We start from the raw sequence: 15,912 nt of genomic DNA on the forward strand, positions 1-15,912 counted from the left end.
ATTTAAATATTTCTGTAAATCTGAACATTTCAAACAGGCTTACTCATCAATAGTGTGATTGTTGCTGGTATTTTCATAAATAACAAATATTTGGGGTGCTTCCATTTTCCAGGAAAGCTCAGTGCTTTAAAAAAAAAAAAATTAGGCTATTTTTAGGTGTTTCAGACTGGTTTTGAAAAATTGTTAATCTCTTTGCACGCTCTTGATCCTGCACTGTCATCTGTTTTCTTTCAAATCTCCAGAAGGCTGTGACAGAAATACATGGGAATTCCATGTTGCTCTGCATCAGCCTGCCAATTCTGCTTCTTTCCTTGTCAGGTCGAAGGGAGCAACCTTTTCAAGAAGGAATGAAACTACTGTAGAGCTGTATAAGCATCCTTGCCTCTGCTGATCTGTGTGTAGAAGTTTCCTGAACTCTTGTAGAGGTGTAACATGATTTCCCTCTAACATGAAGCTATTTTTTTCCCCCAGAATGTTACAACAGTCCAGTCCCTCTAAAAACGTGTAGTCAGTATATCATCAGCCTACAATACAGTAAGTTCTGTACTTTCCACTGGTTTAAGATCAAACCCTGAATGCTGTGGCTATTGTATGCTCATTAGCCAGGTTGTTTCTGATGGAGCTGGAGCAATCTCAGTGGGCTGTTCCTATTTAACCAGTAGGAGTTAAAGGATGAGAATATTTTCTTGTCTGCATACACTATACAAATATGTGAGGATAAGTCACATATATATAGTTAGATAAAGTTAACTATTTATTTTTTTGCATTCAGCACTTTCCTTTGGAAAATTTCCAAGAACTTTACAAGTATTAATGGATTTAGCATTTTGGGAAACTGAGGCACAGCTTTCTCAGATGCCTGCAACCTGATGGGAGTCTGTAGGTCTGTACTATCATATAAATACTCTCACCGCAGGTTGGTCAGAGACCCATTTTTTTAGCTATCTTTATGTCCTCTGAAGTGTTAGTTTAACAAAGCTATAGCAATTAAACTGAAATATTATAACAACATCTTTATCATTATGTCGCATTTAGTCTCCTGTTTGGTTGACAAGCCATATATTCAGCAAAATCATACTTCTCCCAAAATGCAAGTGTATCCCTTTTTTTTCTCCTTCCCCCATATCTGTGTTGTGGCTTCCCAGAGCCTCAAGTTATAATCCCCCGTTTTTCTTCCTATTCTCCAACCTTTGTTTAGATTTTTGCCTACACTGAGAGTATGAAACTTAGGTACTGCTGATAATGATTTTAACAGCTCTGCCCTAACAGGGTGGAATGGGTTTATTTGTTAGATTAAACAGCATACATTGGTAGAGAGGGTTTGCCAGGATACCATTCTTCCTCACAAATGTTGTCAGGAATGGGGCCATCCACTAGTGCAGACAGTCTTGGTTTTCTCACTGAGTCACTGACCATTAAGCTGGGATGCCTGGACTGTAAGTACTCTGCTTAAATCCATTTGGCAGAATCCTGACCCCCTCCAGGCAGGCGACCCCATCAGCATCTGCACAACAGATGAAAGAAAGCAAGATCTTGACCAAACATGAGGGGACTTTAGTCCTTTGCTACTTTTGCAGCCGTGTATACAGAGGGAACCAATTAAACTATGTTTCAGCTGAATGCACAGAGAGACAGTTGGTTTTGTTCTCGCCTGTGCTCTGATCTGTCAGCATCCTCCTGCACTGTTATGCAGGGATAGAGTAACAACCATGCTAGGGCCCTGCCAATATGAACTGTCTTCCAACTGTGCCCTACTGAGATATGAACTTGCCCTCATTGCTTGTTTCATACTTTTACTGCCCTGTGGGTCAGGCATCCCAATGAGTGAATCTCTGGCTCTGTTGTAGAGGCCCTGAAATGTGTTGCCAATGACAGAAGTACAAAGCTTGACCTTAGCCTTTCATCATCAGCAGGATTCAGGCAGTCTGTGTGAATATTACGAAGTCTTTGGCACTCACCATTACTAAGTTATAGGGAGAAAAACAGATGCATTTTCTGACTAGGTGAAATTTTCCTTGGGGGACCCATGAATTGTTTTCCAGCTGTGTCTGGGCTTATCTAGAATAGCTTCATGTACCTGCTGGGGGACATGTGTTAAGCTATAAATGTCCTACTGTGCCCTTCATGACACATTTTATGTTTGAACAGAGGTAAAATTTAGGAAGCAACTCCTCACTGCCTCATCCCCTGCTTACTTACTGTGGTGATGTTTAGAATGTTCACATTTATCGGGACATCTCCAGAGGCCCATACTCTTTCTGATTTACACATCTGTTAGTGTAGCTAAGCTACTGTGAAATGGGAGCCTTATCTAAGAAAATACTGTAAATACAAGCTAGAGTTGACCTGACATATTAACATTTTCATATAGTATCGCTGTACTTTTAATGAAAAGCAGTTTAAGAATGCTGCTTCATCAGTCTTGAGAGTCAATTTTTCAATTACTGGCCTCGATTTTTGCAAGACACATCAACATACAATTCAGATTACATACATATCAGTATTTTGTTTTTTCTCACTTTGACATAAAAATATTATCTGTGGCTGTATGTATTTTTATCCACAGAGCATGAATATTCAAATAAGAGTGAACTAAATTATGATCTCTAGAATCAGATATCAGAGGTCAGGGAGATTATATTATACCTCTGGACAATGAAATACCTAATTTGTCATTGTCAACTGCTTTAAACTAAGAGTGAAAATGGCTGCCTCACTTCAGCCTGAAAAACTTATCTAATTTTGCTTCCCACTGGTCACTTGAAAAGTCTTACATTAACGTGTGACAGTATTGGAATAAATGTGCTGTGGAGTCTGCTGGACTACATGTCTATTAAGCAGTTGTCTGTGATTGTAGGAAACAGGACGTGATGACCTTGTAGTCCTATACTCCCATGAATGCACATGACACAGAATCCAATTGACCACCCTCCAGGCTCTGGTGACATGTGGGAGTGCAGCAAATTAAAATGGAAGCAGATGGTGAAAAAGTCCCTTCTGTGTTTTGCCTTGTCTTTTCTTTCAGGGATGTTGCCTTAAGTCTTTGATCCAAATAGCCTGCTGAGGAAAAATGTCTCTGAGCTATGATGAAACAACACTAGAACGCTGTGTTCAATTCTGGGTGCTCAATACTAAGTGGTTACACAGTGATGGGGAGAGATAGGCAACCTTCATTTTTCCTTTGAGCCCTCATTAGTCATGGTCTTTTGGGATTCTTTAGCTTTTTCAGGAATAAACTTAATTCACAAAGAAGCTAGAGGGAGCTGGGCAGTTTGGTGCCGCACTGGGGGGCAACACCTTCAGAGAAATGGGAAATACTCTTTGACTTCCATTAGAAATTCTCCCACTGTTAATCTTGGGCTTGCTTCTGCTGGCTGGCCATTAGCTGTTTGCATGACTTGGGGTATGTGCTTTCCAGTGTGCTGTCTATCTATCTATCTATCTACCTACCTACCTATCTGTTTGTTTGCTTGCTTGCTCGTAATGGAACAGCCCAGGCTGCATGGATGTGTAAGCTTTGCTTTCTAGGTTTCCTGTTTAGTCTGTGTGACCCTAAGTCCATGAGCTCTCTCATGTGTTTGGACTTTTAAAGCTGAAGTTCTCACCAGCATTTTGGAGGCTTGTTTCTAGGGCCAAATTTTGCCATTTGATGTGGATCATACACACTGCATCTTGTGATGCGAATAAGGGGCCCTGTAGCCACAGTGAAGCTCCCAGAGGAATTCACTCAGGGGTGTCACAAAAGCAGTTTTCCCAGTTCTCTGATACTTAGAAGCCCTCTAAAAAGTCTCCATGTAGAAATAGATGCCATGCTGGATTATTTTAGTGTCTCTGGACTTCAGTTATGTTCTGAGTGTCCCGTGATGCTTTAGGGTCACAGCGAATGTTGTACCGCTCCTAGGCAAACGCACCCAGACTTGAGTTTGTTCAGCAGTTATTGTGCATGGTTCTTAAAACACCAAGCTCACTTTTACATATTCACTGAGCAGAGACATAGTAATCACTGCATTATATTAGCGTCTGTATATCTGACACACCCAGTGATTTGTTTGCAGACTTTCCCACACCCTCAGAGTTGCCACTTCTTAGTTTGGGTCATTTTTAGCATGGCTATGTCAGATGTCATTTTCCCTCCAGATATTTTCGGGTAGCTGATTGCAGCAGAGAGAGAGGACGACACAAGTCTGCCTTTTGCAGCTCACCTGAGTTGCATTATTAGAGAGCATTAAAACATTCAGGCAGTTGGACTAGGTGATCATTGTAGGTCCCTTCCAACTGAACTATTCTATTCTATTCTATTCTATTCTATTCTATTCTATTCTATTCTATTCTATTCTATTCTATTCCATTCCATTCCATTCCATTCCATTCCATTCCATTCCATTCTATTTCTGTTTATGGGTGTTTTTTGTTTGGTTTGCTTTGCTGCTTTTTCACTATGTACCTTCTATCCATATGGTTACAGTTGTTCTTTCTTTTCGCTCTTTCTTTACCCAGCAGAGGAATATGATAGTCCTGAGAATCTAATATGGGCCTAACTAGACCTCACCACACTGAACCATGGGGCTGACACAGGCCTTTTATTTTCTTATTGCCATTTGGTATCAGTAGGAGGATTGTGTTCTATTTCATCGGGCCTGTCTGATGTATAAAAAAGTCTGTGTGGTTATGTTTATTAGTATTTTATGATCTTTTTTACTTGCTTGAACTGTGTCAGCTATTGGAGGTCCTCTGTGTCACAGAGCTGACTAAGTGGCCCCTTGTCCTGCCTGCTTTGCTAATCGTGCTGAGCCAAGTAGTATCTATTGGATGTGCAAGCATGGAAGGTAAGGAAGGGTTTTGTTAACTCAGGGAAACAAATGAGTTGTAGATGGGAGCTATGCTGCTGGTTTGGCCAATAATTACAGGCTGCAGACTTCACAGGTTCCAAAAGCTAAGCAACCTCCACCTTGCTTGGATAAGATAACAAAGTCTATATGAAGCAGTGCTGATCATTTAGACGCATGTATCAATTTTAATTCGGGTTCAAGACTGAAATCTGAGGAATTTGATATTACAGGATATCAGAGTTTCTTGCCTGTGTTCCACAGTGCTTTTGAGTGCTAAACTAGTCATCTTTGAGGAAAGGATTCAAGAGTTTAGACTATTAGGAAACATAACTTACAGAATAAAGTAATGATTTTGGTCAGACTTTACCTGGTTCAGTAAAACTTGTAGTTCTCAGATACTTACCATTAGGTGCCCTGAGAATGGGACACAGTCTAATATAGCTGTCTTTGATTTCTGGTTGCTCTTTGTCTTCTGGCTACTTTTTTCTGACTCCACACAGACCCTTAATAAACTGCCTTCTTCCAAAAAATGTTAATGTAGATGGTCCCTTGGACTCCACCCCTCTGTGTCTGAGAGTTGTGTTACACTGGGCCAATTACAGGACCACATTTACAAAAATATTTGTTAGCTGTAGATGCTTCAGTTTTTGTGTTCAAAATTTATACAACTTACGATATGACCCAAAACATCTCAGCTCTAGCAGACATTGGCTTTGACCTGTAGGGCTTGTCTTTTCAGAATTGTTGAGCATCTACATCACCAGTTGACTTCAAAAGGAGTTGTGCATGCAAAGACATTCAGTCACTTGCCCAAGGTCCAGTGACAGTCAGGATCAGAGCTCCACAGAGCAGTTCCTGTCTCCAAGTAAATAAACACAGTGACCAACTGGTAGAAACTTCTGAGCTGTGCAGGGATCCTGTGTAGCGGCACCTCCAGAAATGGGTCTTGTCTTTCTTAATAAGATTTAAACAGCTACACTTTCATAATAATAACAGTTATCGCCACCTGTACAGCGACAGTAACTACCAGCTGAGAAGGAACTATTGTCCACTGCTGAAGTAATCTCTTCCATTGCAGTGATTGTTTTTAAAATATCACAGCTTGGGAATTGCTTGGAATGTCCCTTCCTATGTTGGCTTGGCACTGACCTACCTGGTTGTAGAGTGACTGCGAGGCAGTGATTCTTGGTTTTCTTTCCTGAGGACTTACCACGATTGTCTTTGCACCAAAGAAGTGGGCGAACAATGCAGCAAGCCCTGCTTTTTCATATCCACTGTAATAAATTAAGGTTGCCTGGAAAACTCAACAGCTATAGAAAGCAGCCTGTTGAAGTGGCCTCATCCTTCCTTATAGTGTCAGCTGAATTGGCTAGGGAGTTCTGGTTGCACCTTTTCACAAAAACAGTAATTTCCTTGAGGTCTCATTAGCACATTCCAGTGATCAGGGTGCACCATGCTGTGCAAAAGCTCCACATACTTCAGGAATAATGTAATCTAGGTTTTTGTCTCAGGTCTAAGCATGATTTGACGAACGGTGATTTAGAGCTGAAATAGAAGCGAGGCTGGAGAATGGGCTAAACATTCTTCTCATTTAGCTGAGTTGTCTAAACACTGGGGACTAAGATGAGCTTATGCAGAGCCTTCTAACATTGACTCTGAGTCAGGCATTATTATCCCTCTTAAACAGTACAGAGTCAGAAACATGAATTGGCTTGCCCATGCCCACACAGAAATGCACAGCTAGTGTCAGCATTACAACTTGGTTACTCAGAAGCACACAGATGTGCAACATATATCACACTTCTCCCCACCCCTACTTGCTGTAAAGACTTCTTGCAAGGCATCAGATGCATACTCTTTGTTCTCTTCCTGTCTTTTGTGAGTATGGTTGTTCTCTTTTGGTGTAATTTTCTTTTTAATATAAAAGTCTTCATGAGTAAAGTGATGCTTTTCAGCGTGTACAGTTTCATGATCACTGTAAAAATACAGTTCGTTGAGTTTGAAAAAGTTTGTACCTGTAGCTTTCTGTTGTTGGCTCTGCTGGGTAAACCAGTACACACCAGTGGAAAGTGAAAGAGGACATATGAAGATTTCCAGAAGTGGCTGAAGGAAATTTTCCTGGCCATAGCAAAGCACAACACTGAAAATGAGAGGACAATCAATTTAAATGAAAACAGTAAGTTCTAAAAGGTTTAGAAAACTTCAGGTTGATGCTGAGTTTGAGACTTAAGTTTCCTGTCTGTTGACAATTTATGAATGCCTTTGCCTCTCCCTATATGTTGAGCATAACTGTTTGTGTCAACTTCCCTACGGCCCGGAGCAGATTCTGCAGGCCCTTTCCTTTAAAGCTTTTGGAATTTACATAACCCTGCAATTGTAGCAATGCAAAATGTGGCTCTGGTTACAATAACAAGGGTTTAGGGAACTCAGGGAGAGATTGTAGCAGCAAAGGCATAAAAGCAAAACAAAACAAAACCCTACATGCTGTTTTAATTTTCAGGAGCCACGTGAGAACTGTCCTGCAGTTCCTGGCTATAAATAAATCTCTGTCGTCATAGGAAGACAAAAAACAAAACAGTTAACATTCCTCACAAGTTTTCTTAAGGTTATAAAAAATAAGGAAAGGTAAATATTTCAAAAGCAGTGTGTGTCTTTACTGAGGAATGTCAAATTATTACTCAAGGGGGGTTGATATTTGCATCAAGCGAAGAAATTTGGCATTAAACCTCTCTTTCCCTGCTCCATCTCCACCAGCTCTTCTGAGAAAACCACTTAGGACTGCTTATGGATAATGCGCCAGGCAATGCTTCTTAAAGCCGCAGGGGTTCACTGCCCTAGTGTCAGCTGAGGCAGGAACTTTCTTTGAGATGAATGAGGACTACAGGGAAGCATGCCTGTTGCTTCTTGTCAGATGTTACATCCTAGTTCTGTTACATGTTGTGTTGGGAAGATGGGGACTTGGTGCCAGGGTTTTTCCACTTTCCCAGTAACTTGGGGTTAGGACTGTAACTTGCTCCTTTGAAGAGATGCAGAAGTAATGGGAATGCTCTTCATGCCTTTTCTCGAGCTTTGAGCTTTCATTTATCAGACACAACTTGAAGGACAGGCTGGATAGAAGGCTGTGTAAGGTATTAAACATACGGGGTAGAATTATGAGGAGTTTCATTGCACTGGCTCTCCTACCGGAAAAAAATCCCAAACCCATCACTTGCATGTAAATGGTGAAGTAGAGAGTATCTAGGTCTACAGCACATCTGCTTTCCAGAAACCATACCAATAGCAAAAGCTGAAAGAGGAAGCTTTCTGGAATATTACTTGTATTCCTGGATCAGCTTTGGGGAGTAGATTTGGCATCTAAAGACAAATTCTTTGCTGTAGCAAATGGGAAGGGAATAGTGACAAAGTTCTACTGGCACTGAAGCAGAAGAAAATGGAGGACCAGCTTAATGACACGGATGTGGCAAAACAACCCATTCTTGATTTAAGGTTTTTATATTCTTATGACTGGTCTTGTATGTGGAAAAATGTCAAAGTTAGTGAAGACTACTCAAAGAGACAGCCCTTGAATGAAAAACTAGGTTTAATGAGGACAGAAGATCAAATCCATAGCAATAGCTTTTTCTGAACTGTTTTCCTTTTTTCTAATCCCAAAAGACAAGTGTTGTGAAATAGGTTTATCTTGCAAACTTTTGGGCATTGTTAAGGTTGGAAACATCAAAAGGTTATCCACTGTCACTATTTCTTCTATCATGTGCTGCTTTTATGCAAGACTCGGATACCAGGTCTCCAGAACTCCTGGTACGTGTGAGATTTGGACATTTCTGGGAGCGACCTCTCTGACCAGATCTGAGGTGTTATTTCATCTCTTTTATGAACAAATCTTGCTGTACCTATTGCCTAACTTGAACTGAGCTGAACAGTATCAATATCTTCTCCCTCTGCCATCAGGAAGATGGGGTGCTGTGGCACTTACAGTGCTGGGAGCAACACTGGATTGACTTCAAGAACAAACAGACAGAAGCTGGTGCAAATGTTTTAATAACAAAAGAAAGCCAAGTCAGAGAAACACAGAAAATGTAGTGCAAGAGTACTACTACGTACACAGCAGGTAGTGTGTATTCCTGTCTACGCAACAAGGCCTACCTGAAGGCAACAAAAAGCATTCATTATTGGCCCCGTTTGACTCACTGGGAAATTAGGCAAGAGAAAAAATTAGGCTGCAACGTGAAAAGGCCAGGCACTAGGTTTCCTTACTTTTGAGGAGTACAGTCAATGTGAATGCATGTGCTGTTGATAAAAGGAATTGTGCAATACAGTACCATTATTTTCACTAGTCCATTTTACCGTACAGTTTTGCCTCTCAATGTCACTTCTAGAATCATAACTTCTCAAATTCACTACACAATTCAGCTCTGGACAGACAAACAGTAACACACTTCCCAAGGCAAACTCTTCCTGCCCTTTTGAAAAATTATCCCCACGCAATGTTTTCAGCAGCATCAAAGAGTTAAGGGGAGAAGTGGATAGAGAATCTTGACATCAGGCTCCCTCTCCCTTGCATTAAATCTAGCCTCTTCTTACAGAGTTTCAGTCTCAAAGGAAATGTCTCATTATGGATTGAGTAGCTCAAGAAAAAAGAACATTGGTGTAGTTTTCCAGCTATCCAGCTTAATTAGTAGAAATACCAGTGGCTGTACCACTGGCTGAAAATGTAAAGAGTATTTTGATTCTTTCTGCTAAAATGAGGGATGGGTTTTATAGACCTGTGAGACAAAGAAAGTGAGTAAATGAATGAATGAACACAGCTATAAGGTGCTATAAAGTTTTTATTTCTGTGTGTTTCAGATGACCACATTATTCATAAGTGGTTGAGCCTTGAGTGAGTGACTCAGCTCATCCCAGTAAAAAAGCCGCATGCTTACTTGCTATCATCAACGGGTTTTATTTCTGCACCTTACTTTGTTGATTCATGTATTTATTAATTTTTGCCTTGCTTTTCCCTCTTTTAGAGGACATCAGCTATTGTGGAAACACTGTCACTAGTCAGGACAGTTTTTAGTTATGTGACCACACGTTGACGTGGCTAAAATGTGCACAGAAGGTTTTTGAAAAATGTATGAGGATCACTTCATTGCATAGTGAGATGCTGTGGCACCGACAGATGCAGATGTGAACGCAGAATCAAATAGCCAGTGCTCCGTATCAAAAGTAGTGCTATAGAAATAAGCAGGCCTGCTTGGTAAGTAAGCTTATAGTTATTACATGTGGCTAAACAAAGATTTGCTCACCTGTTCAAATCCAGTTTCAGCTGATCAGAATGAAAAATTGTTACAATTGCAAGTGTCGTAGGGTAAGCTAACTTACGTTTAGACTCAGGGATAAGATGTAATGCCATGTGAATTGCATGACTAAGGATAGCTCTCTAGGGAATATAAGGACAGACTGAATCATGAAATGGTAACATAGGGAATGGATGGAGATAACCTTTAGCAGAGAGCCCTAGGGTAACCAGGGCCACGTGAGGGATTCTCTACATTAATGAGATGGAAAGGTTTAGTGGAAACTTCTTTCTAGGAAGGTAAAGTCCAAGTCTTAAAATGTTGCCTAATGTGTCAGTGTGGTGAAGTCCCAGGCAGCAAGACTGGAAAAGAAATATCAACACCAGCAAACTGGGAAGGAAGTGCGGTTTGCAGGGGAACTGATTGATTGACCCTGAACTGTGGTGTTGCTTTGATTGGGCATGAGGCCTCCCAGAATGGGATATCTTTGAATTTGTGAGTGTTCCCTGAAAAGCATAGGAAGGACAAACTGCAGCAGAGGAGGAGCCTGATATTGCTGTGAAATGTTTTTCCAGTGTATGATAGCATCTTCTTTACACTACCTCATCGTAGGGATGGATGATGAGCCAGTTGAGAGCTTGTGGGTCAGGATTAATGGACAATACAACAAGAGCAATGCTTTGGTGGATGTCTGTTATAGATCGCCTGATCAGAAGAATGAGTAATGGAGACCTTCTTCAGGCAACTGGAAGAGCCTCATGACCACCTCAATATCTGCTGGAGGGCAACACAGCAGGGCACAAGAAATCCATGAGGTTTCTGGAGTGATGACAACTTCCTAACACAGATAATGGACGAGCTGAAGAGAGGAGTCACTCTACTGGACCTGGTATTTACAAAGAAGGAGGAATGGGCTGGGAGTGTGAAAGTCAAGGGTAGCTTTGGCTGCAGTGAACATGGGATGGTAGAGTTCAGGATCCTGAGAGGAGGGAGCAAGACAAAAAGCAGGATCACAACCTTGGACTTCAGGAGAGCAGATTGTGGCCTGTTCAGGGACCTGCTTGAAAGAATCCCACAATACACGACCCTGGAGAGAAGAGAGGTCCAGGAGAGCCAACAGATTTTCAAGGATCACCTCCTCCAAGCTCAAGAACCGTTCAACCTCATGAGCAGGAAATGAAACAAAGGTGTCAGGAGGCCTGTGTAGATAAGCAAGGAGCTCCTGACTAAACTCAGACATAGAAAGGAAGTTTACAAGAGATGGGAGTGTGTCAGGTGACCTGGGAGGAATATAGAGACACTATCTGAATGTGTGGGGATGGGATAAGGAAAACCAAGGCCTACCTGGAGTTGAATCTGCTAAGGAACATGAAGGGCAACAAAAAGGGTGTCTAAAGAGAGATCAGTTGCAAAAGAAAGATGAGGGAAAAAGTAGACCTGCTGCTGATGGTCTAGGGGACCTGGTGACAAAGGACACAGAAAAGGATGAGATACTTCGGTCTTCTTCACTGTGATCTTTACTGGAAGTACTCGCCTTCAGAAATCCCAGGCCTCTCAGACCAGCGGAGCAAGGAAGACTTAGTCTTGATGGATGAGGATTGGGTTAGGGAATATTTAAATAAACTGGACAAATAAACAAGTAATTCCCTGGAACCTGATCCGATACACCCATGAATGCTGAGGGAGCTGTCTAATGTCATTGTGAAGCCACCTTTGAAAGGTCATGGCCACTGGGGGAGGGTCCTGAGGACTGGAAGAAATCAACTGTCACTTTTATCTTCAAGAGGGACAAGAAAGAGGATCTGGAGCACTACAGGGTGGACAGCCTCATCTCAATCCCTGGGAAAGTGATAGAGCAAACAATCCTAGAAACCATTTCCAAACATATGAAGGACAAGAAGGTGACTGGGAGTAGTCAGCATGGATCTATAAGGAGAAATCATGCCTGACCATTCTAATAGCCTTTTATGATGAGATGATTGGCTTGGTAGATATGGGGAGAGCAGTAGATGCTGTTTATCTTGACTTTAGTAAGGCTTTTGACACTTTCACGTAATGTCCTCATTGACAAACTGATGAAGTGGGCTAGATAAGTGAACAGTGACATGGCTTAGTAGCTGGCTGAGCTGCTGGGCTCAAAAGGTTGTGGTCAGTAGCAAATAGATCAGCTGCAAATGGTGTATTCCACGGTCAGTACTGGGATCCAAAACTGTTTAACATCTTCATTAATGGCCTGGATGATGAGACCGAGTGCACCCTCAACGAATTTGCAGACAACATAAAACGGAAGAAAGATTGATAGATGGTCATACTGCTATTTGGAGGCACCTCAATAGGAATCTCATAAAATTCAACAAAGGGAAATGCCAAGTCCTGTTCCTGGGGAGGAATAACTTCATGCACCAGTACAGGCTGGGGCCAACCAGCTGGAAAGCAGCTTTGTGAAAAAGGACCTGGAGTTCTGGTAGGCAACAAGTTGAACATGAGTCTCAAATGTACCCTTGTAGCAAAGAAGGCCAACAGCCTCTGGACTGTATTAGGAAAAGCATTGCCAGCAAGTCAAGAGAGGTGATCCTTCCTCTCTGCTCAGCATTGGTGGGACACATCTGGAGTGCTGTGTCCAATTCTGGGTTCCGCAGTGCAAGAGAGAGATGGACATATTGGAGAGAGTGCAACAAAAGGCCACAAAGGTGATTATAGGGCTGGTACATCTGACATATGAGGAGAGACTGAGAGACCTGGGACTGTTTATTCTGGAGAAGAGAAGACTTGAGGGGATCTTATCAATATGTATAAATACCTGATGGTGGGAGGAGTAAAGAAGATGGAGCCAGATGCTTCACAGTCGTGCCCAGTGGCAGATCAAGAGTTTATGGACACACACTGAAATAAAAGAAATTCCATTTAAACATAAGAAAAAACTTTTTTAGCATGGGCATGATCAAATACTGGAACAGGTTGCTCAGAGACGTTGTGGAGGCTCCATGTGTAGAGATACTCAAAACCCGACCGGATGGGGTCCCAGGCAACCTTCTCTAGTTGACCCTCCTTTGAGCAGTGGGTTTAAAGCAAGTGATTGCCAGAGGTCTCTTCCAACCTCAACTGTTCTGTGCTCTGTGATACCTTAATCTGTTTTTTTTCTCATGACTGAGTCAAAACAGCTCAAGAACTGTGATCACAGCTGGCGCTTACTCTTTTGGGCCAAGTACTATTTGAGATGTGCTGTCTCACATCCTCTTAAAATAAGTTATGCCAGGACAAAAATTAGGAATTCTGGTGAAAGGTTTGGGGGGCGGAGCAGTAGAACTGCTTCCTGTGCTATATATAATTTGAGGTTGAGTAGAGGACTTCACACTCTAATGTTTCTAATGTGGTATCATTCACTAGTATCAAATTCTTACAGAGAAACAAAAAGAGGCCTGAATTTGTCCAATGTTGGTAGACCTGTGTTAAAGTTTATATTGGAGTTGGAAAATGGGGTTAATGAAGGGAAAACAAGGCCCTGTGTTTCTGTTATCCTCAAAAGACTACAGTTTCTATGAATAATCTTAAGGCACCCATGGAGGAATCGACAATTTTAATGATGCTTCTCTTAAAACAGCTTAGTTAAATGCCATGGGAAGCAAACAAGGAAGAGGTTGCTTTAATGGTATTTCCTAAAACGACAGTACAGCAGCATTTGTGGAATGTCCTGGAGCACAATCATTTGGCTTTAATAAAAAATAATGAAAAAAACCCAACAACAAGAAAATTAGCTGAATGATAAAAGTAAATAATTCATAACAGATTTCCTCCTAAATCCTGGAAGTCATCTGCCTGGAGCAGCTGATACAAAGCAGCCAAAGCCAATAGTTCTGTACCAGCTGAAAACCATTTTTGTATATGTTAATCACACTCTGTGCAGACAAATTTGTTTCTTTTTCTCTATCAGTGATCACTTATGATCCCTATACTCAAAGTTAATGTGTAGAGTAACCAATCAACAACTTGTCTACAATGCAGATGCAATCACTGTTGAAGATATAATTGGTACATGTGAGATACTCATACTGGGTTTGATTCTAGAGTGTATTAAGAACACTGTTGAGTGCTTCAGCAAAGAAGCCTTTAAGTATTTTCTTGCCTTTACATGCCCAAATAATACCTACTACCTGCATCTTCTCTTGCTTAGTGTCAAGCATGTGCTTCAAGTCAGTCTGGTTTAAGACAAAGTAATTTCATCAAAACACTGGAAGACTAGCCCTGTACTGAAGTTAACAGAGACCATACAGGAACCTCTGTACATATTTCTTCTGCAATTTCTTTTGAAAGTGACAAAACATTGGAGATGCCTTTTATATTGATAGAATGCTAAAAGGAACTATTTATTTGCAATTGTTTCTCCAGAAGACCATCTCTACAGTCAAAACAGCTGTGCTAGCTCATCTGAAGGTAGGCTCTTCCTACACGGTGAGGACCTGAACTGAACAGAGACCTACACAGAGAGAGAGAGGAGCAAATCAGAAACTACACAGATCATCCAGGTTAGTTCTGATTTGCATGTTGGGGATGGGAGAGGAATGGAATGCCAGGGAACAAGATTTTAGGTAACACTTTTGTTCTCGTAAACTTGTGTGATGTTACTTACATTCACCAGGCAAGAGGAATCTTCCACCAAGAAAGTGATTTTCACCTTCCACCAAGGTGATTTTCAACTTTAGAGCAATGTTACAGTAAAGAGAGCCTCACTGTCCCCAATTACAGACAAATTAGGTGTGTTAAGAAGCAACATATATCCTAATGGCATAAAAATTGTAACCTCCTACCCCATCTGTTCTCTTTACCCCATCACCATTTCAACAGAACAGAACTTGTATCCAGGCTGTGCTACAACTGTTAGTCACGCTGTTACTCAGTCTGAGGGCCAGCATATTAACTTGGTTTTGATTATAATTATAGTCTAAACTGGAGGCATTTCTTGTAAGTTAGTAAATAGGCTTATTGGAAATGATAGTTTAGTAACTTTCTTGATTTTATGCTCTATTTTTCCTCTTTCTTTCTTTATTCTGTCCTTCGTTCTTCCAGAGCAGCCACCAATTAGAAAAAAACTTAGTGTCAGCATCTTCCTCCTTGGTGCAACTCAGAATCCTTCAGGGCTTTAGTCTATTAAGAAGAGCTTGTGCATTCAGTTTGTGCATGAAGCCTAATTACACCTAATGTCTCATCATTTTCAGTGTCCTTTCTATTTCTCTCGTAGTGCTTACAGCAATCACTTACAGAGACAAAATAGCGTGAAACCTTTTCTTCCCATGGTATTCCCACTTTACGGGATCCAAAATGCTGTGAAGTAATGTGACCCAGTTCCCTATTGCCACGGACTCTGCAGCAGTATTTACATGAGTGCAATGTGAGTGTAACGTGTGGCTGATTAAGATGGTTCATGCTTCACACTGACGTAAATGAGTACACCAAGCAGCAGGGTAGTGGCGAATCAGTTGTCAGGGCTCAAGCTCAGTCATACTTCTGCTGAACTGAGCAGTAAGTTTCCTGTAGTTGTCTCTATAGGCATGATCCTGCCCCTCTGTCAGTATCCTAAATAGTTCCCACAGCTGTTAGAACCTCACAGAGAGCCAATACAAAAAATACAAATGCTAAACTTCAAATTCTGTTATGTGAAACTAAGTATATTTTGCTCACAGCTCCAGTTCTCTAGCTGCTTATGAATATGTATTCAAAAGGAGCACATTTACTCCCCACAATTTTAAAACATTACCATTTTACATCTTTGAAGTCTTCTGGAGAACTGACTAATTCATTCTTGATTA

At 41.2% G+C, this 15,912-nt stretch overlaps 1 protein-coding gene across 1 annotated transcript in view; it reads left to right on the forward strand.

Moving 5' to 3' along the window:
- DAAM2 (dishevelled associated activator of morphogenesis 2) overlaps positions 1 to 15,912 on the forward strand; it is a 216,448-nt gene that overhangs the window by 6,144 nt on the left and 194,392 nt on the right. Inside the window, exon 2 of the mRNA XM_075146815.1 lies at positions 14,495 to 14,631. The gene's annotated coding sequence lies outside the window, so the exon portion shown is untranslated. The remainder of the gene's footprint in view (positions 1 to 14,494; positions 14,632 to 15,912) is intronic.

Source organism: Calonectris borealis, chromosome 3, assembly GCF_964195595.1.
Source record: "Calonectris borealis chromosome 3, bCalBor7.hap1.2, whole genome shotgun sequence".
Lineage (NCBI taxonomy): Eukaryota > Metazoa > Chordata > Aves > Procellariiformes > Procellariidae > Calonectris > Calonectris borealis.